Raw genomic sequence first — 20,341 nt, forward strand, 5'->3', positions numbered from 1 at the left:
GGCTAAGATATGATGTGTATTTGTTCTGACGTTGTAAAGTGCTAAAGCAGCTACACTCCTCCTGGACATGAAATAGTTCAATGAGAATTGGTTTGGGATGGTACACAAAGCCTTGAATAGTGCCATAAAAATACTGGTTGTGTAATGACATGTCTACCATAAAGGAAAATTCTTGGAACTCTCTATGAATCCAGCAGTCTCTATGTGTAATCAGACCAGAGGAAGAATACTGGGCATCCTAAATTCACCCAGATGACCTACACCCCGTTTTCAGAACTTGGGTTCAAGCACAAGATCACCACCAGATCACACAAAAGCATATCTACTTCAGTTACTAACTTCTCCCAGTCTTTTTTGTAACCAATCACTCCACTTTTTGGGACATTCATTGAAGTGAAGCTAGATTACAACATTAGCCTTGTTTTGGAGGGCAACAAATAGAAATTTATTTCCATCATACAGTGACAGTAACTCTGTAATAGCCCGACTGCTCGCAAGTCCTGCAAGAAAAGTCATGAGTCAGATTATTATTTTTTTGGTTCAGCTTCTTTTATTTTTTTTTCCCTAGGACTGCATTTTATAAGCTGGCAAGAGCTCATGTGAACATAAATATTGAGCAATTCTTCCCTTCTTGATGAGGACTTTTGGAAAGGCAGGATTCATGAGCTATTTCAGCCGAGGATAATGTAGCTCACTCTTAAGGCCCCCTTGTTAAAAATAAGCTGCCCTCCACGTGGTTCTCCTACATAGAGAAACCAAATCCTTTTGTCAGTCAGCTGGAAATCTGCTCAGCCACCTGAGATTCATTGTGGATGAGAGTGTTTACAAGGCTCAGTGTAAGTAACCCCACTCAAATGTCAGCCGGGGGCCCTGTTAAGTCAACAGGAGCTTTTCCCATTGACTCCAGTGTCCTTTGAATTAGCCTGAGGTGGTGGATGTTTCAGTAGGTTGTTGTGTGGGAGCCTGATTTTGTAGTTAAGGCACTGGTGTGGGTATAGGAGAGCTGTGCTGGGTCCCTTACCTGTACGATTAAGGCAGAATAAGGGAGAGACAAACATCTGATTCTCATTATTTTGTCAGTTCTCCAGCAATTCCATAAAGTAGTAGATAAAAAAGAAGAAGAAGAAGATTAGCAAAATTGATGACTCAGAAAGCAGAATAACATATGCTTTGTTTAAGTCAGAATAATTCATCATTTTTACATTGCACGTTTTCTTTCTGCTTTCTCAAGTGAGCAAACTTTCTGTGGGTACATCGTGTTGTCTGTGTTTCCTCCCATCTTAAAATTCATTCTCAAGCAGCTTAATAAACGGCCAGAAAGGCCCTGAAAACTATGGGAAATTGGCATTTAGACGTTCAAAACTGTTTTATCAATTAAAACTTGAAAACATATTTTGAATTCACTTCATTTTGAAAGATTCGGATGTTCTATGCCAGTGAAATGCTGTCTCCTGATGGTACTTAAAAAAACATTTATGCACCATTTAATACAAGCCAGGATGGTTTTCTGAGCGCTGGAAGTAAGGAAATCCGCTTTCCTACAGCTTTATGTCTGCTGGAAATGTGACTTTGCTGTCTTAGCTTTAGCTGAGGATTTTCTTGGGGTTGGGGCATTTGCAGTGACTCCCCTGCATCTGCTCTGATATGAACAAGTTAAAGCTGTTTCTTTCTGAGTGTCTGTGCTGTGTCTGACACAACGGGCTCACGACCTTTCTTCAGCTCTGTGGATGTTGTGCTGACATGCACTGAGCATGCAATATCCTTGTGTCTTCTACTTTTGTCGTTCTCCACATGTTTACAAAGCAGGCTGACTGCAAATCTAAATTTAGAAAGAAAAACATGTGTGTTCTGGCAAAACTGAGTAAATGTCATTGTGATGGGAGAACCCCAGGGGCTCAGGCCATAAACCATTTCAGAGTTCAGGAGTTTAGTCCTACAAATGTACACACAGTTTACTATGCAATAAAAGTGAGACAAAACTAATAGGCAACACTTCCACTTTGGTGACTGTAATGGTGACAGAACGGTGAAACACCTTCCCATTGCTTGTATCTAAGTTGTTCTTTGTTCAAGGCAGAGAACAGCCTGCCTGTAACTCTTAGTCACAGAATCATAGCATCACTCAGGTTGGAAAAGACCTTAAAGATCATCAAGCCCAACCATGACCTAACCATACTACTACAGATGGAATGTCTTTCCATCTCACTGCTCTCACTGCATGAGTGTTTCCAAGCCCTATCCTACTGCTAAATCATCAGAAATATTTGCTTTACTTAAGAACTGAAGTGTCTTTTTCCCCCAAATCTAACTGAATTCTCAACGTTCTTTACTGTTATTCTCCTCCAATTCCAAACATGATTCCATTTTCTTTACAATGCAGTATATACTGTAATAAAAAGCATATATATATATGTTGATTTTGTTGTTGTTTTCCAGCTAGGGATATACAGACGTGAACAAACAGGCATGTTCCATGCAAAAAAAATAAAAAATAAAAAAAAATAAAAAAATAAATAAATATATATATATATATATATATATAGCATCAGATAAGTAATTAAGTGTAATATAAATAACAATAATAGTAATGCACAATATAATTGCATCCCAGAATGCCCTCGTTTGACTGTGACTTCAGTTCAAGAGTAAGTGATTTTGTATCTCATATCCTCCAAGTACCTTGATGGTAAGCCAGAGCCCAGACAGGATTACAGACTTTGAAACTGCTGTGCAATTGAGATTACTGCTGATGAAAATGCATTATAGCACGCACAGAACTGCAGCATTTGAGTGCTTGTTAGAAACCAGGAACCGTCCCCATTTTGTGAGCGTACATGTGTTTTTGTACGTGTGTTTTCCTGCAGGTATCCAACCTTTAAAATGTGAGTAGGGTTTCTGGGACTTGATCAGCATTCCAGCAGCAAACACTAAGTACCCTGTCTAGAGCCACATCCTCACCTGGCTCAACAGAAGCCAGAGGCATGCTGCTCACCAGCCAGCAGTGGTTTCTGAGATGCACCTTATGAAACAATCAGCTGTTCCCTTGCGGTGACGGTCAGGACAGAAGAAACCACCAACACCTGTCTTGGCAGGGTTCCGAATTAAGTTCTTTCTCTAGAGCTACAGGAAGGAGGCAGAGAGAACTGAACAGTCTACTTAATTTGGAGGAGTGCAGATTCCCAGTACAAAATATTTAACATGGAGTGCAGTATGTCCGGAGGGTCTGAAGGCTTGTATCATCAGTGAGGTTCTGGGGGTCTTTTCCAAATCTGAATGGTGTAATCCTAAATTGCACTGGGGAGAACTGCAGTGTCATCAAATCACTGAATCACAGAATGGCTTGGGATGGAAGGGACCTTAAGGATCACTCAGTTCCAAATACCATGCTCAGGCTGCCCAGGGCTCCATCCAACCTGGCCTTGGGTACCTCCAGGGATGGGGCATCCACAGCTCTCTGGGCAGCCATGCCAGTGCCTTACAATCCTCTGAGTAAAGAATTTCTTCCTAACATCTAACCCAGATCACCCCTCTTTTTGTTTAAAGCCATTTCCCCTTGTCTTATCACTATTAGATAGTGTAAAACTATGTTAGGACTACTGTCCACTTCTGGTCTTTCAAGCTTGGTCGTATGAGGCTGTGAATAGAAAATGAAAAAAAATATCAAAAAAGACTTTATATGCCTTGGGAAGGTGTTAAAGGGATTGGGAGCACAGGTGGTGTTCTCCTCAGTCCTCCCTGTTAGAGGCTGGGATCTGGGCAGAAGAAGAGCAAACCAGTTGAATGAATGGTTGCATGGATAGCGTCATGTTGAGGACTTTGAGTTCTGTAATCTCAGATGCACCTTAGATTGGCTGGGAATGCTGACACTGTATGGGATACAACTGACCAGGTGGGGCAAAAATGTACTAGGTAACATCATTTAACATTATTTTAAAGAACTACTTTCAGATTTTAGGGGAGCACTGTTATGGAAGCAAAAAGGCACCCATATGGATTTTTTAGGAACAGGGCAGAGGGACGGATCTTCCCATTACTGGGCTGACTTCCTATGGGCCACCATATAGGAAGGGGATATGAAAGCTAAGAAACCAGCCAAAAAGGAGTTGATGGACTTAAAACCACACAGGACTCTTTCCTCTTGGCATCTGTCTGTTCACAAAGAAAAGCATTAGACCTGCATTTGCTTTTTCAGCTTTCCCTCTTTCTCCTCCACTTTAGGAATTTTCTCTTACTGATAATCCTGGCTACAAATTCAGACTCCTCTTGGGTGCATATTATTTACTGTGCAGTCACAGTTTATGCAAAGAATTATAGTATTCATATCTCAACAAATAATGTGTCAGGGATGAACGATGGATAGTGACTGGGGGTTCTTGATTTTCCCCTTGGAGTTTTGGAGTGGAAAACAATTTTGTCTAATCCATCTCATCTCATTTTGCTCACCTGTAACATAGATGTCTCCCCTGTGATCATTTTCTTCTAATTTATTTATATTTTAGTACAGCCAAACAGCTTGCCTGAATGAAGCAGACACAGCGGAGAGCTGATAAATAGGAACAACTTGCATGAGTAACAGAGTTCTTGGTAACTACAGACACATTAATATGTGAGGCAATAGCAACAATTTACACCGTCTTCTGTTTAGGGAGCTTAAAGAATTCTGAGTTAGTGGTAATTGCATTTCAGAACAATTCTTCGATCCTGTAAGCATTACCCGCACAACTAGTACAGAAAAAATGAACTGCATACTTAAACTTCAATCTGCTTATAAGAAGCAAGAGTTTCACCTTTTTCCTGTCACCAATGGTCTTAAATACTACACGTTCCTGATTTTTCAGTAGTTGGCATTTGGTTCAAGGTGTAAGGGTGTTAAATTAACAGATGATGATAATGATGATGATACAAGGTGTAAGGTTACTAAATCAATTGATGATGTCAGTGGCAACGAAAATGTTGATTATGCTAAGGTTCCTTTTTCTGAAAGGAGACTGTCTTACAGTCAGTGGAAATTGAGTTACTGAACTATGGGAACAGTTAATTACTTTGTAAATTTCACTGAATCCTTTCCTAAAGGTGAACATTCCAGTTAATGTTAACATAGAGTCTGAGGAAATCTGTTCCATTAAAGCCTGAAATGTAGACACCTGAGGTTAAGTGAGATAAAATCCATCTCCAGTGGCTTTTCTGGGCTTTCAGACAGGCCCTCACTGCAGAATAATGTCTAGATCCTGTTTTGCCAAATTAAGGAATTTAATGGACTTACTCCTGGGATTTAATTTTTGTTTTAGGCCCAGGAACAGTGATTTATTTTCCCTAGAGGGCTTTGCTCATTAACTTCTTCAGAGATTCCCTTGCATGGACCCTTCCTGGTAATATGGTCATGTGAAATTCCTGGCAATTGCTACTATTACAGCACATTTTGCTCTCTCCCAAAGGGTTAAAACATCCTGCGTAGCTGTTGGGCTGTTACTGCAACACCTCTGAAAGAACTTTTGAGCAGTGATTCCAATATAGCACTGGAAAGGTATTCTGCTACCTCAGTTTACACCATTGTAATCTCTGGGAATATTTAAGAGATATCTAGTTCTGGAGGAAGTCATGTGAACCTGAGATTCCTTTCATGACTCAGCTCTCCACACATAGCCCCTTGCCCTGCCCTTGAGTATCCTTCTGGTTGCCTTTCTAGGAGCCTTTAAAAGAAACATTTAATGCTGTTTTAGCTTTGGCTTTGCCATAGTATCCTTATCCAGAAGAGCATCAGTCTCCTGTTTCAACTTCATACTTCAGATTACTTTAGATACTTATGTTAAAGCAACTGAACCAGGTCCTAAATCATCTAAATCCCTCAGTTAAACATTTGGATATAGGCACTCAATGTGCCTGTCTTCATATGTGAATTGAAATCTACATTGAGACTTAAATGCAAAGCAGATGATAACATTTCTTAGACTCTGCATAGTTTAAGACAGAGAGCTTTGCTTATTTGTGTATTCCAACTACCTCTTGTCTTCCACATAGGTACAGTTTTTCAGGATTTTGCAGTCAGAGTTCACGTTTGCCCTGAATTTTGTAGATGACCTTTGTTTTTCCACTCTTTACAGCACAGTTTTCATCTTCTAGTTGGACCATAAAACGTGGCAGAAATGACAATAAAAATGGATCACCACTGTCTGATTGATTCTCTCATCAAATGTGTGATAGTGTCAACAGCAGTTGCTGGGAATCAGACTTGCTAAAGTCACTTTCATTGGACATAGAAAATCATTACTATGTATTTCAGTACCTTCCAGCAGCAGTCTCATTCAGGACCCTTTTGGAAGGTGTCTAGCAGCAACACACCCAGGTGGTGTTAGGTAAAAGAGATCATTATTTCTCTTTGTATTTCATCCTGTCTTCTTTAGTCCATGTCAAAGAGTGATCAAGTGTTGAGAGGTCAGTCACTTACATTGGTGTAAACTGGAACAGTCTCCACTGAGGTTTCTCATGTTCCTTTCACAAAACAAATTAAACATACTGCTATCTAAAAAATTGTATCCTGAAGTAAATGGGGTGTGATCTCACAGGACATCCTCTGTGCCACAAACATCTGTACAGTTTTACAATGAGCCAAACATGGCCATCACACACAGGCTATCACTGAATTGCAAGTGACTTCATTTTATAGGAGGTTAAAGCTGCATAGAGAAATACGGCACAGAACTGCCAAATTCATGTGTATCCTTTGTAAGACACATGAAATTCACACAGATTTAATGAGGCGATCAAGCCCACAGGATTCACTTTGGAGACTCACTGTAACACTTTCCAAGAGGGATGGGAATTTCCTGATTACTTTGATTAAACTAATACAGATTCAATGAGGAAAATGCTGGTAGTAGCTTAGCCACAGAATCCGGAGAAGGCAGCTAAAAAGACACTAGCAATTATTTAATCATATCGTCTGGAGGAGCTACCTATAAGGATATCAACAATTATTTAACCACATCATCTAGAGAATCCAGTTAAATCTGAGCTCTTTTGAATTTGTAACTGTAGTTTCTGGAGAGCTGGTAAAATAAAGACAGTGCCACTTATTTAATCATAGTGTCTGGAATATCAGCACAACTAGCAATTTGGCTTCAGGATTTGGGTAAGCAAGTAAGAAATACCATCCCCTGAATCAGCCAGTAGCGTGCACACTCTCCAGCGATAGAATCAAATCTGAGCCCGGAACATTGTTCCCCATGGAACTGCTGGCAGAATACTTTTCCTGCTTGAAAAGGATTTTTTGCTCACGCAAATGAATCAGATGACCATTGTTAATAGGATTTTTCCTGTAGCATAAGGTCCAAAGTAAGTCTCTGAAAATTACTTTTTCTAGTTTTGTGTCTTTGCTCTGAGTATAAAAGCACAAGAAGAGGGTTCTGCAGTTGGTTTACCAATCTGATTGTTAGTCTAGGACTTCAGAGACACAAGATCAACACCTTACTCTGCAAGGGTGTTTCTGGGTCACCATGGCCAAGTTATACAAGCTCTCTATGCCTTCTTTCTCCTGAAGAATGATGAAAGTGCTACCCCGCTGTGCAAATCAAGATAATAAAGAGCATGAGAGATGTGAAGTGTACTGTAATGGAAATCTGAGAGATATCCAAGAGAATTTGATTGGAAGATGGCAGATGACCAAGAAAAATGGCTCCCAAACCAGAATTAAAATTGCATCAGTGATATTTTGGGATGAATAATATCCAAACCTGCCAAAAGTATAAAAGATTCCCATTAGGAACTTATCATTTATTTCAGTGGAAGGAAGTCTTCAGTTTATATGGCCTACCCATTACAGTTAAGCTTAAAGCCCCAACATAAGGATACAAATATGATCAGATGAGAACTCTGAGCCAGAAATGCTGACTTTCACTTATTAAAGAGTTTTTCTATGATGTGTTTAAAAAATGACAAAGAATCAGAGTATGGGTTAAGTACTCCAGGTCCCGCAGGGAGTAGCTGGGAAATGAAGGCAAATGGTTTAAAGTCAGAGAGATTTAAACTCCTAAATGTTTAATTCAACAAAATTCAGTTTAGATTGTACCTATATTTGGAGGCTGTTCAAATCCCCTTACTGCTATTTTCCATACAGGAAGATCCACAAGACATATACATTTCTAGTATGGGATATATGTATCACAGCCCATATCCTGGCAGCAACAAGTAGTTTGGTGTCTTTTGCATCCAGAAGTTCCTGTGAAATCTGCAGAGTGGATGGTCACTTGTCTCATCCATAGATGAGATCCATTGTGCCTTTATAAAAGAATAACTGGTGAAAAAAAGCCTTTCAGGGAGAAGCTGCTGACATACTTCCTTGCACATCTAACACTGCTGTCGTTATCGTCACTGTGCTCAGGGTAATGGACAATGTGAGCACGGAGGAATTCCTCCATTCTTTGCCTGGTGGGGGGAATGTGAAACCCATATCTGTAATATTAATACTGTAATTTCTGCACCTGGAGTCCTGGTGACCTTCCCTGGTCATCACTAGGACAGGAGTACTAATAATGTCACGCTAATAGGAAATAGCAGGCTTGGAACTGGCCATCTTGGAAACTCAGTGGGACTTTCACTAAAGCACAGAGGAGTCATACATAAAGAGACATTGTCTCCTGTGCCTGCCAAGAGATCCCTCCCCTCTGGCTTCACTACCACCTTCGTGCTTCACCAGTGAGAGAACAGGATGAGCTCTGCAGACAGCACATTTAACCAAAAACAAACCACAGGATTCCTTTGTTACTGCTTGACTCTGCCCCATGTGTCTCTTCTTCCCCCTCTCCTTCCTCTTAGTCAGACTGCTGTCTTCCCCAGCCCACAGCACACAAAGAAAGTGTGCTCCAGTGATGAGTGCAACGCTCTGTTCCCTCCCTTCTCCATCTGCCACTTAGCACAGTGCTTTTCTGTCAAACACCATTGCTCCCAGATTAAAACAATATATGACAAAATGATACCCGCTGACTATTGACACTGGCAATTATATAAGAATTACATGGGCTGTGTGTCTTGGACGAGCTTCAAAGGCCTGTGGGATTCCCACACATGCTCCAAATGCTGTGGGGTCCTTTTCAGTTCTCAGACATATGGCTACTTCCAAGCCTGTTATTTCCTATTAACATGAAACTATTATTACCCACTTACTAAACGCTTCCTGCCTCTATCCAGCCAGGAAGGAGAGCGTCCAAGATAACAGCATCAGAAACCCCAAGAAAGGGGCCTGGCAGATGGGTCTGTTTTCTAAGGAACTATGTGCAGCAAGTTTTATCTCACTTTCTGTTCCTACAACGGTGGGTGTGGTTGGAAGGCTGATGTAATTTCTTACAGCACTAGCTCTTTAGTGAAGCATCTGTCATAACAAGTGTGTGAGCCTGTCGCACTGGCTCAAAATATTGCACATGCCATGGGAAAAGTCCCTATTCATTAACATGTAAGTGTTAACCTCGCCACAGCCCTCAGGCTCCTTCCTGGCTTTTCCCTAGCAAATTATTTCTCTGGATGCACTTATCTCACCAAATTGATGGTGGAGAAAAGAGCTTCCAATAATTTCCTTTCCAAATGCATTTTGAGATGTGATGGGCTATAGAGGCTTTTTATCAGATGTCCTTCACTTCAGCCTTTGAATATCTTTAAATACTTTACTGTGAGGGTTGTGAGACACTGAACAGGTTGCCCAGTGAAGTGGTGGATGCCTCCTTCCTGGAAGCCTTCAAAGCCAGGCTGAATGGGGTTTTGAGCAAGCTGGTCTAGAGGGGGGTGTCCCTGCCTATAGCAGGGGGTTGGAACTGGATGATCTTAAAGGTCCCTTCCAACCCAAACCATTCTATGATTCTATGAACTACATCCTGGGTTTTCTTCAGTATTCAAACTTAAAAGTTCCGTGAAGCTTTTGTGTGTGAGAGCAGTTAAGGATGAAAATCCCAGTAAGATGAGGCCGTTTAGATTCATGCTTTTAGAGCATTTGGTCCTTAAGGATTTGCCTAAGAACATGGTGAACCCATATCACAAAAGCTGGTCTTGAAAACAGACCCCCAGAGTTGTTTTTTTTCCCCACAAGTGGGCCTCCTGTCTTGAATAGATTGAAGAATTCTCCCTCATTTATACAAATGAATGAACAAACATAAAACAAATTAGGAAATTTATCCTCTAAAGACCTTTGGGTTCAAGGAAAGACAGGTCAGAACTGTACGTCAAGGGTGCCGATGTCAGCTTGGAAGGTTTTCATTCAGGCCTCTCATTATGGTTTCATAATGGCTGCACTGAATCTTTCTGCCCATGGTCTGCTTATGGCAAGGATCCTCAGAGCACACTGTCCCAATCCTTCTGAACCAGAAAAAATGGTCTGGATCACTCTCTGTACTCCTGTTGAGCCCAAAAGCATGACATTACCCTTGGTGACTTCCAGCACATCCCTTCCCAGAGGTCAAAAGCTTCCCTCAAATATAAGGCTGAGACCATAAGAGAAACAAAAAGGGCCAGCTGCTGCCAGCCCTTTGGTTGTTCTGTGTTTCTATTCTTGGTCTTGTCTTCCCCCATGTGGACTGTGGAGATTAACATGGATTTTGTCCATGTAGCTCCAAAACTTCATGTTTACTGGACCTCTCCGAAGACACAGTGCCTTGGTGGTATAAATGAAAACAAAATACAGCCTGCTGATGTGTGTAGCAAGCATAAGGATAGAAATCTCACGGCACAGAGAGCTGAAGAACATGGCAAAATGATCTGTTTAATATCTCAGCCTCTGTATGATCATGCAGCCTATTCTTGAGGCTAACAGAGTGACAGAACTACATTATACTGCATCTGTTATATAAAGGACTTGAATGCAAGTGAAATCTGTGCAGTAAGAGATGGTCACCTCTGCACCTTCACCTTACCCCAGTCCTCTCCTTCTCTTTCCCAGGAAAATCTGCAGAGAGAAGGAGGATTTGAAACCAAATTACCACCCCTTACAGAACATGTACCCACAAGACCTATCACACCAGGGCACAAAGCCTTCTGAATGTGCCATTGGACTAAGACTGCTGTACATTCTGCCTTGACCTGCTGGTTCCTCTTCTGGCAATACTACCACACCATGTACTTTACCCTCTAAACAGACTCTAATCACAAGGCAAGAGAAATCATGAATAAGAGCAGTTAAATCCAGGTTAGAATGGAAGTGGCTTTTCCATGACAGTACCTAAGCAATAAATTCAACTACAATTAGTGCTTTTTCCAAATACTGCCTAGTGAATTTTGCTGTCCCAGAACTCAGTATTGCAAGCTCTGTTGCACTGTTAGAGCGCCCCAGGTCAAAGTCTAGTTGGATGTTGAAGATCTCCAATGATGGAGACATTACAACCTGTCTGGGGCAGCCTGTTTCCAAACACTCTCTGAGTAAATAAGTGTTTTGTTCTATTCAAATAAAGTTTCCTGTATTTAAACTTGTGCCCTCACCTCTCATCCTGTTATTCGGCACCAATGAGAAGATCTCAGCTCCATCTTTACTCACCCCATCACTTAATTTAAACACACTGATAAGATCCTTCTGAGTATTATCCTTTTCAGGATGAATGAATCCAGCCCTCTCATACTCCATTCCTTTAATCATATTAGTTGCTTTGTATTTAAATAAGTGTGCAACATTTGGATAGTGGCCTCAATAACATGACTTTCTGAACTGATTTGTGCTTTTTTCTTTTTATTTTCCTTGTCAAGTTGTGCTTGCATTTTAGTTTGTTTGCTAGACATCAGGATTAATATCAATATTAGGAAAAAATTCTTCTCAGAAAGAGTGGTAACATGTTGGCACAGGTTGTCCAGGAAGGCAGCTTAGATTCACCATCCCTGAAACTGTTCAGGAAACATGGAGATGCAGCACTGAGGGACATGGTCAGTGGGCATGGTGGGATGGGTTGGGGTTGGACTTGGTGATCTTAACAGTCTTTTCCAACCTGAGTGATTCTGTGATTCTATGGTTCTGATATTGTCTACTTATTTCCTATCTAGAGTATATCTCTTCATGATGAAAACTGAATAAGCAGCTGAAATTAAACCTGTTAAGTTTAGAGAAATATTCCAATGGCTTTTGGAGAAAATTCTCAATCTTCAAGTGTTTTTACTTGTTTGTACTTAGAGACAATAACACTCACCATAGGCAATGAAGTCATAATGTTCCAAATCCTGTTAATGATGCTTATAATCGTACCCTATAGAAAGAACTCCACCCACTCCTCCTCCTTCTAATTATAAACACTTCCCTCTACAGCTCCTGAGGCATTTTGTCTTTTAAAGGAACAAATGACTGTAGGAGAAGCCTTGACACCATTGCAAACAGGGTTATATTATTAACTCCTTTATAAGCTGCTGAGTGTTGCCGAAGTTTTTCAATCATTGATACCAGGGAAAACTTTTCCTGAAGCTAAGATCTGCAAGTGCAACTGCTCTTTCTTGGATCATACGCTTTAAAAATATATATTTTACTTTCATGTTTGCATCTGGTTGCATTTCTGTACATTAGTTATGACCCTCTGAGTACGTAGTCTTCCAAGTTATACGAGCTAACCCTTTACTGCTGGGACTTGACTCACCAGGGCATGTAGTAGCTCTTCTTACTCATTGCCTCACCTCCCTAGCCACACTTCATTTGATCACACAGTACTCATAGATGAAAAGGGATGATAATCTCATTGAGCATAGGGGAAGAGAATTTCCAAAGAAGCAAAAAAGGCTTTCCAAAGAATTAAGAAGTACACAACTAAGCTGGCAGCTGAATTGTTGAGGGTGCTTTATTGTTTGTTTGCTCTTTCAGTCAGAATCCAGGAGGTTGACTGTCAACATTAGTCTTTAATGTAAGGCCAAGTAGAAGAAAAGATACGTGAGATTTAAAATGTTTCTGAAATGTTGTAACACTCACATCGCCTGTTTCTCTCCCATGACTGAAAATTAGTTTGAGATTAATCCCATGCTCCAAGTTATTCTCCTGCAATTGAACCCAGCTGCTAAACACTATCAAGCTCTTTTGAAAATTCAATGCACAATTTTCCAATTTATAAAAGTAAGTTTGCTTGTAACAGTGTTCATGTGTATCTAGCACTGCTAAAACCTTTTGTACTGGGAATGAATAAGAGAAAAACATAAACACATTATTCCAGGAAGCTGAGCCATCAAACAGCAGATGACAGTGAAGGCCACAAAGACAGGACCTGAAAGAGTCACGATTCTGATTCTAATGGCATTCATGCAGAGAGTCTGAAAAATATCTGTTTATGACAAGAAAAACCATCGTTAAGCCTAGAGGGAAGACTTCTGTGCCACAGAAGTGATTTGTTTTTCAACCTTTAGCAATTAATCTAACAAAAAAATGCCACAATCAGCTCAATTGTCTGAAATTCCTTCTTACTGAGTGAAAAGAAGCAGATGTATATGGAGTTTTACTAAGTCCTTACACATTAGAAGCAGAATGGTTATTTAGTATGTAGGACACTGTGGTGTAAAGGATGAGGATCAGGACAATTTTGCTGAGCCATGTGCATCCACCCTGGAACATTCACAGAATCAGAGATTCACAGAATTCTGGGGACTGGCTGGGACCTCTGGAGGTCTTCCAGTCAAACTCTCTGCTGAGGCAGTTCCCTACAGTTCGTCATAAAGGATGATGTCCAAGTGGGTCCTGCATATTTACAGAGGAGACTCCATCACCTCTCTGGGCCGCCTGTGCCAGTGCTCTGCCACCATCAAAGTAAGTTCTTCCTCATGTTCAATTGTGTTCCAGGTTGTGCCTGTTGCCCCTCGTCATTCATGCCACATGAGAACCTCTACCTGAAGACATCCTTAATTATATCTCAATTACTGCTGGAAATCTGAAATATCACAGATAGGCACCGGTCCTATGGGAGATCACTTCCAATCAGGACTGGAAGCTGAGCCAGAAGGGATAGCCTGAAGCCATTCTATATATATTTAATTTTTAATCAAAAAAGCTGAATCCCATCCTTTCTGTATAACTTTTTGTTGTTTTCTTTAAAAAGCCTAGGGAAACCCAATGATTACGGAAACGTGCCATAGCAGGAGCTGCAGGTAGCATTTTTTTTTTAATTAAAAGAACATGTATAACTTGAAAAAAATAGGGGAGATATATTTAGGTGTTCCTGTGCATTTGAGTGTTTAATGCTCCTCTTGATTTCTGTGTTCTGCTTTTTTTACTTGTAGCTACATTTTGCATCCTCTTAATTGCTGCCTTCAGTGGCACCCATCTATCCCAATGGGACATATCAAATGCCATTACAATAAAATTGGACGCAGCAAAGGGGATTTTAAAATAGATATCCCTTCTTAAGCCTTCCTGGTGTCCCTAAGAGACTTTAGAATTTTTGGGATTTTTGTGATAATGATAATGGTGACTGTTTATACTCATCATTTTTTCCTCCCTTCTTTCCTTTTTTCATTTTTTTTTTCTTTTCTTTTTTTTTTTTTTTCTTTTCTTCTTTTAAATCTGCTTTCGTATGGATGTAAAATGCAGATATTCTGGTGAAATAAGAATGACTACAAAAACCCACAACCCCATTTATCTGGAAACGATTCAAGCCCGTTCCAGTCTATTGCAATCCATTGGGAGACAAGTTTTGGCAAGTTTCTTCCAGATACATCATCAAATTAATGGCCATCAGAGTCTTTTCTTGAAGCAAGAAGGGAGGGAGTGAAAATTACAGGCACAGGCAAGATAGAAGTAACGTAACTATGGCAGAAAACAAATCACCATTTGTTGTTAGTTATTGTCTTTCAGCTCGAAAGTGACAAAAATACAAACAGAATAATTTGTTTTGTACATTGAGGCTGGATAAGTGTAGGAATCATGCAGCTTTCAGAAACATTCAAGGAAATGGGCTCTTGCCAAGTGTAAGCTACTGCCATAAATCTGTATTTCTGCCTGCTGTTTGCTTATTATATCAGAGATTTTGTTGATAGAATGGGAAAATTCAGAGAGATGAGTGATGAAAAATTAAAAACAAAATAAAAATAGAAGTAACATTTCTTCTTCTTTCCTTAAAATTAATGAGGATGAAACTATCCCAGACTGAAAGGGTGGGACTCAATTGGAAGCCAGCAGACTCCCACTACCACAGACAAGGCGCCAGTAAACTTATATCCAGTAACTTATATCCAGTAATTGGAGAGTGAAATGCTACTCACCTCACTTCAGCTGCCTAGAAGAGAAACATCTCCAAGAGAAAGTCTCCAGGCACCTCCAGGGGACAGTTTATTACTTAAGTCTGAAAACTACACACTTGTGTCTCTTCTTTGTCACAATGGGAGTCCCTAATTCCAATTTAGACTGGATACTTACAAGTTAAGTGGTGAAAGGCAAGGTAATTCACACCTTAACTGGATAATGGGCAGCATTTCCATGGGTGCTTTTGAAATGTGACTGAAAAAACAGAGCTGCGATTTGTTGTTCTCAGTCAAATGGAGAAGTCCCCCATAGGAAACTCTGTGTGCTGGCATGCACTGACACTCACTAATCCAGAGGAATGCCTAATACTGGGAACAGTCTCCTTGAACCCAGTGGAACTACCACGACTTTGCTGGAACTCCTTCAGACTGGAGCATAATTTTCTCTGGGTAAAACAGATCTTTATCAAAGTTGTATATTTACCACTTGGTTTTCTGAAAGTGCAGAGCATTTTGTTACTTCATATCCATCAATGATGGATGAACTACAGCACATTCACAACTTCAGTTCCTGGACGTGGCCGTGTGTCCACTGCTGTCTGCAGGGACCAAGGGTGAGATCCTACATGCCAGCAACTGCCTCAGATAGCACAAGATATCTACATTTGATCAACTGTGTTACTGAATCATAGAATCATTAAGATTGGCAAAGACCTCCATGGTCATCCAGTCCTACTGTTCACCTACCACCAATATTTCCCACTAAACCATGTCCTTCAGTACAACATCTAAATGTTTTTTGAACACCTCCAGACACAGTGACACCACCACCTCCCTGAGCAGCCCACTCCAGTGCCTGACCACTCTTCTGGAGAAGAAGTTTTTCCTAATATCCAATATGAATCTCCCCTGGTGCAACTTGGGACTGTTCTCTCTAGTCCTATTAGTTACACAGGAGAAGAGGCTGACTCACACCTCACCACAACCTCCCTCCAGGTAGTTGCAGAGAGCCATCAGATAGTGGAGAGTCACAGTGATGGTCAATAACGTTAATTAATTTCAGGGTTTGATTCTTCTCATCACTTCCTGCACTCTTCAGATGAATGACTTTCCTACTGTACTGGTTACAGCAATGAGCAATTGATGAAGCCTCCCATAGGAGGCTCCCATGTCATTGGATTTGAGATGCCCTGTGGTATCTGAGACTTGTTTACTGGGTTGGTTGATATGTCACAGGACCTGTCAGGGAGCCATACAATTCTGGAAGAGCCTCTAAATGTCATCTAGATTTCAACTTTGAAAAAGGTTTGGTTTCCAATAATATTAGATACTTGCTTGTGGGTTGCCCACTGGAGATACGGATCTTCATTAGCTATAAAGGGATGGAAACACATATATCTTATGAAGATCTATGCAGTATAGACTGAAGAAACCAATACTGCATGTTGTTTTGTACAGAAATCTTGCAGTGACTGAAAGGCACTAAAAATGCATACAGTTAGATGAGATGAATAACAGCTTAAGAATCTAGGCTTTAAGCCAAACCAGTTTCTCTGCATTGTGACACTAATTTAAAGTAACTGTGTTTCAACAACCTGGAAAGTTTAGATTCAAATTCTCAAAAGAAAAAGAGATCTGGGGAAAAGTGAGGGGTTTGCTTTTTCTTCAATTACTGCACAAGGAAAAAACATTAAACTAATGACTTTTCATCAAAGGAATAATAAAAGTAAAGAATTCATTGAGAGACTGGGAAGAGAGAGCGGTGGAAATATCTTCCCCCTTACAGTGCTGAAGGCACAGACATGCTGGAAATGTCCATGGTGAATGTACTCACCAAATTTCTGAAGCCACTGTTCAGAAAATGACATCATATTAATGTTATTTCACCACTTTTCTGGGGATGGAGTTAAATGATACAAGAAGTACAGCCCTTGTGTCATTTCTAAATGTCTGTTTGAGGCCTAAATGTAAAGGGGAAAAAAAAGGATAAAAATATTTCCACCATATTTTGGGAAAAAAAAATCATTTTTGCTCTACCATAAGATATGGAGACAAGGTTATTCTATAATTTATTTATGTATCTGAATTGGTTTGATGAGGTATTTAATGTCCTAATTGCAGAGAGACAGTCTGGAAGGGTGTAAGAGAGGGAAGAGGAGGATTCGTCTTCCTTAGAATATGTTGAGCAGTAAAGTTAAGAGTGAGCTATTGTGTCACCAAATGATTCCTTGTGCATTTGGGATTAAGTTTAATATAACAACACTTTTCCTAACATACATGAAATCTGAATTTTGTTCTAGTGTAACTGAGACCAAAACTGACTGTTTTCTCTCAGGAACTGAGTCTAGAAAAGAACTTCTTAAAAGCTCAGGGCTGATACAAATTAATGGTCAGTCACAATGGATAGGGAAAAAACAAGATGCCAAGATCTGCATGGGGAAGAGAAGCAGGAGATCAAACCTATATGAACATTATTCCACCACAGACAATTCTGCACACACAGCTGCAGATTACAGATATCTGTATCAAGGATCACATTCCTCACAACCTGCTCATTAACCATAGTCACTGCAGATGAGTATTTCACCTGGGTGGAGTGCTTGGCTGTTCAGGAATTACAGCTGCTTTTCTTTTCCAGATTAATGTAGGGGTGATGTGACCCAGTGGTGCACCTGGCTCGTGGATGTGTAAAATGCTTTGGAAACCCCACTGAGTAAAATGAGCCATGGAAGTGTCAATCACCTTCACTGAGAATATAAGCAAGCAGGTATGAAGCTGGGAATTTGCCAAAACTTGCTCACAGCTGAAGTCTGGTGCCTGTAGTTGTTTGGATAGAAAGCCAAACAATTTGTCCTGCTATTACATAGACGTTAGATGTGACATTAGGCAACTTTGGCCAATTCACACACTCATTTTTACATGCTTCATCCACTGTATTAGCATCCTAATTTCCTGAAATAATTCTTCAAGTCATGTACTTAAAACTGGTTAACACCCCCAACTGATGCAAATATCAGTGAATCCCTAAGTCCTTTATGACAATAATAAGACCCCCAAGCAACGAGTTTCTTCAAAAATAGTACAAAATGTCCCTTTGTCTTCCTTTTAATAATTTGGAGATTTTAAAGCTTGTGTTCTCAAATCATGCCCTGATGAAATGCCAAGGTCTGGTTTCACCATGCATATGATTCTCATTTATGAGACACATACTTAGATGAATCAACGTCAAAGGCTTATTTAAACATAGCAATTCTGCAATGAGCTAATAACTCATGCACAACAAGGTATTTCTTTTGCTAGCTCTAAACAAATTATGAATGTTAAATAAACATCTCCTTCTTGCTTAAACTACTCAGATGCAGAGGAAACAACCGGCTGCTTTTAATAAAAATATTGTGTAAAATGAGAGAGTCCCAGATGGTGAGGTCTATTTTTTTTTTTTGTTGTTTTCTAAAGGGCAATTTTAATTTTGATTGAAGCTCTGTAATTTCTTTTCTTATTTGATTTCCCTAAAGCAACGTTCCAAAAAAACAGCTTTTCCCAGTTTAGATACTTAGGCAGTGCTGAGATGAAATTCTCATCTGGAAGAGTTTTTCAGCCACTTGTATAAGACGTGACCCAGTGCCCATCAAAGTCAATAGGATTCTTTCTTCTGATTCCAATAGGCTTTGGATGAAACCTAAGGGGTTTGATTTAAAGTCTAGCTGAATCACAGAAAGATCCTCTAGAATTTAATGGAAATTTATATTTAAAATGCTCAGCTTTTGAATAACATGAAAGAAGTGTTTTCCTACCCAGTTTTGTTGGTTTTATCTATCTATCTATCTATCTATCTATCTATCTATCTATCTATCTATCTATCTATCTATCTATCTATCTATCTACCTACCTACCTATCTACCTACCTACCTATCTATCTTACCTACCTACCTACCTACTTACCAACCCGTCCATTTACGACCCTTTAAGCCCTCTGAGAGCAGAAGAGGGAAGAAATTAAACAGTGGCAAATTTCATAAAGGAAAATGATTATTTTATCTTCAAGAGTCAAAGAATTCTTTTTCAAATGGTAAACTGAGATCTAGCAATACTTTAGTGATAACATTTTCAATCTGTCTTGCTTTTGTCAAATTATACCCTACCTGATCATTGGGTTAGATGAAATATTGAAGACCAATTATAGAGAAGTGCATGTCAAGGATTGTAACATTGCAATATTTCAAATTAAAATTGAAAAATTCTGCTGTAGAAAAATTCTTTGGAAAACACACATTTTCCACTTTTGAAAAGGAAAATAAATGAAAAAAAAAAAAAGATATTACTAGAAACAGAAAATCAAGCAAGTCTTTCTGATAAATAAACAATAATGGAAAAAAAAAACAAAAAACAACTGACAATGTTTTTCAAGCCTATTACAATACAATTCAAGGCAATGTCTGCTTTTTCAGACACTGACAGAAGCTTTTTCTTTTCTCTCCCCCCAAAATAATTTTAAAAGTAATTTCTAACTCCTATTTTAAATGATCAAAACTGATTTTTTTATCATAAAATTTAAATTTACGTTTCTTCCTAGCATCACTAAGATACAGACACTGACTGGATGTGGAATTTAAACATGAAAAGGAGTTTAAAACTTATAAGGGGACAATGAGAAGGTGAAGTTACTGAACACTTTCTTGGCTTCAGTTTACTGCTAAGACTGTACCTTAGAAATCCCCGATCCTGGAGATAAGAGAGCTGGGGGAAAGGAAGATTATCCTTTAGTTGAGTATGATCTAGTCAGAGATTATATAGCCAAACTCAGTGCCCACAAATGCATGAATACTGATGGGATTCACTCTGAATGGGATGCAGCCACAGATGCTCAGGGAGCTGGTAGAAGTGATTGCCAAGCTGCTATCTAAAAGATCTTTGAAAGATCATGGAGAATAGGAGAGGTGCCTGAGGACTGCAGGAAATTCAATGTCACTCCGGTCTTGAAAAAAGGCAAGAAGGAGGAGAGAAGCTACAGAATAGCCAGCCTTACCTCCATCTCCGGAAAGGTGATAAAGCAGATTATTCTAGATGCCATCCCCAGGCAAGTGCAAGAAAAGAAGCTTAGTAGCAGTAGACATGGATTCACCAAAAGAATATCGTGCTTGACCTGGTAGCCTTCTATGATGTCATAACCAGC

General features: G+C 39.8%; 1 long non-coding RNA gene across 1 annotated transcript; it reads right to left on the reverse strand.

Annotated features, from left to right (window-relative positions):
- Positions 1–496: 496 nt before the first annotated feature.
- Positions 497–20,332, reverse strand: LOC107308731. The gene is made up of 3 exons (XR_001552884.2): positions 20,195–20,332; positions 1,022–1,819; positions 497–742 (listed from the first exon to the last, which is right to left on the reverse strand). It is a non-coding gene; the product is annotated as an uncharacterized LOC107308731 (long non-coding RNA).
- Between the last annotated feature and the right edge of the window lie 9 nt (positions 20,333–20,341).

Source organism: Coturnix japonica, chromosome 2 (genome assembly GCF_001577835.2).
Source record: "Coturnix japonica isolate 7356 chromosome 2, Coturnix japonica 2.1, whole genome shotgun sequence".
Lineage (NCBI taxonomy): Eukaryota > Metazoa > Chordata > Aves > Galliformes > Phasianidae > Coturnix > Coturnix japonica.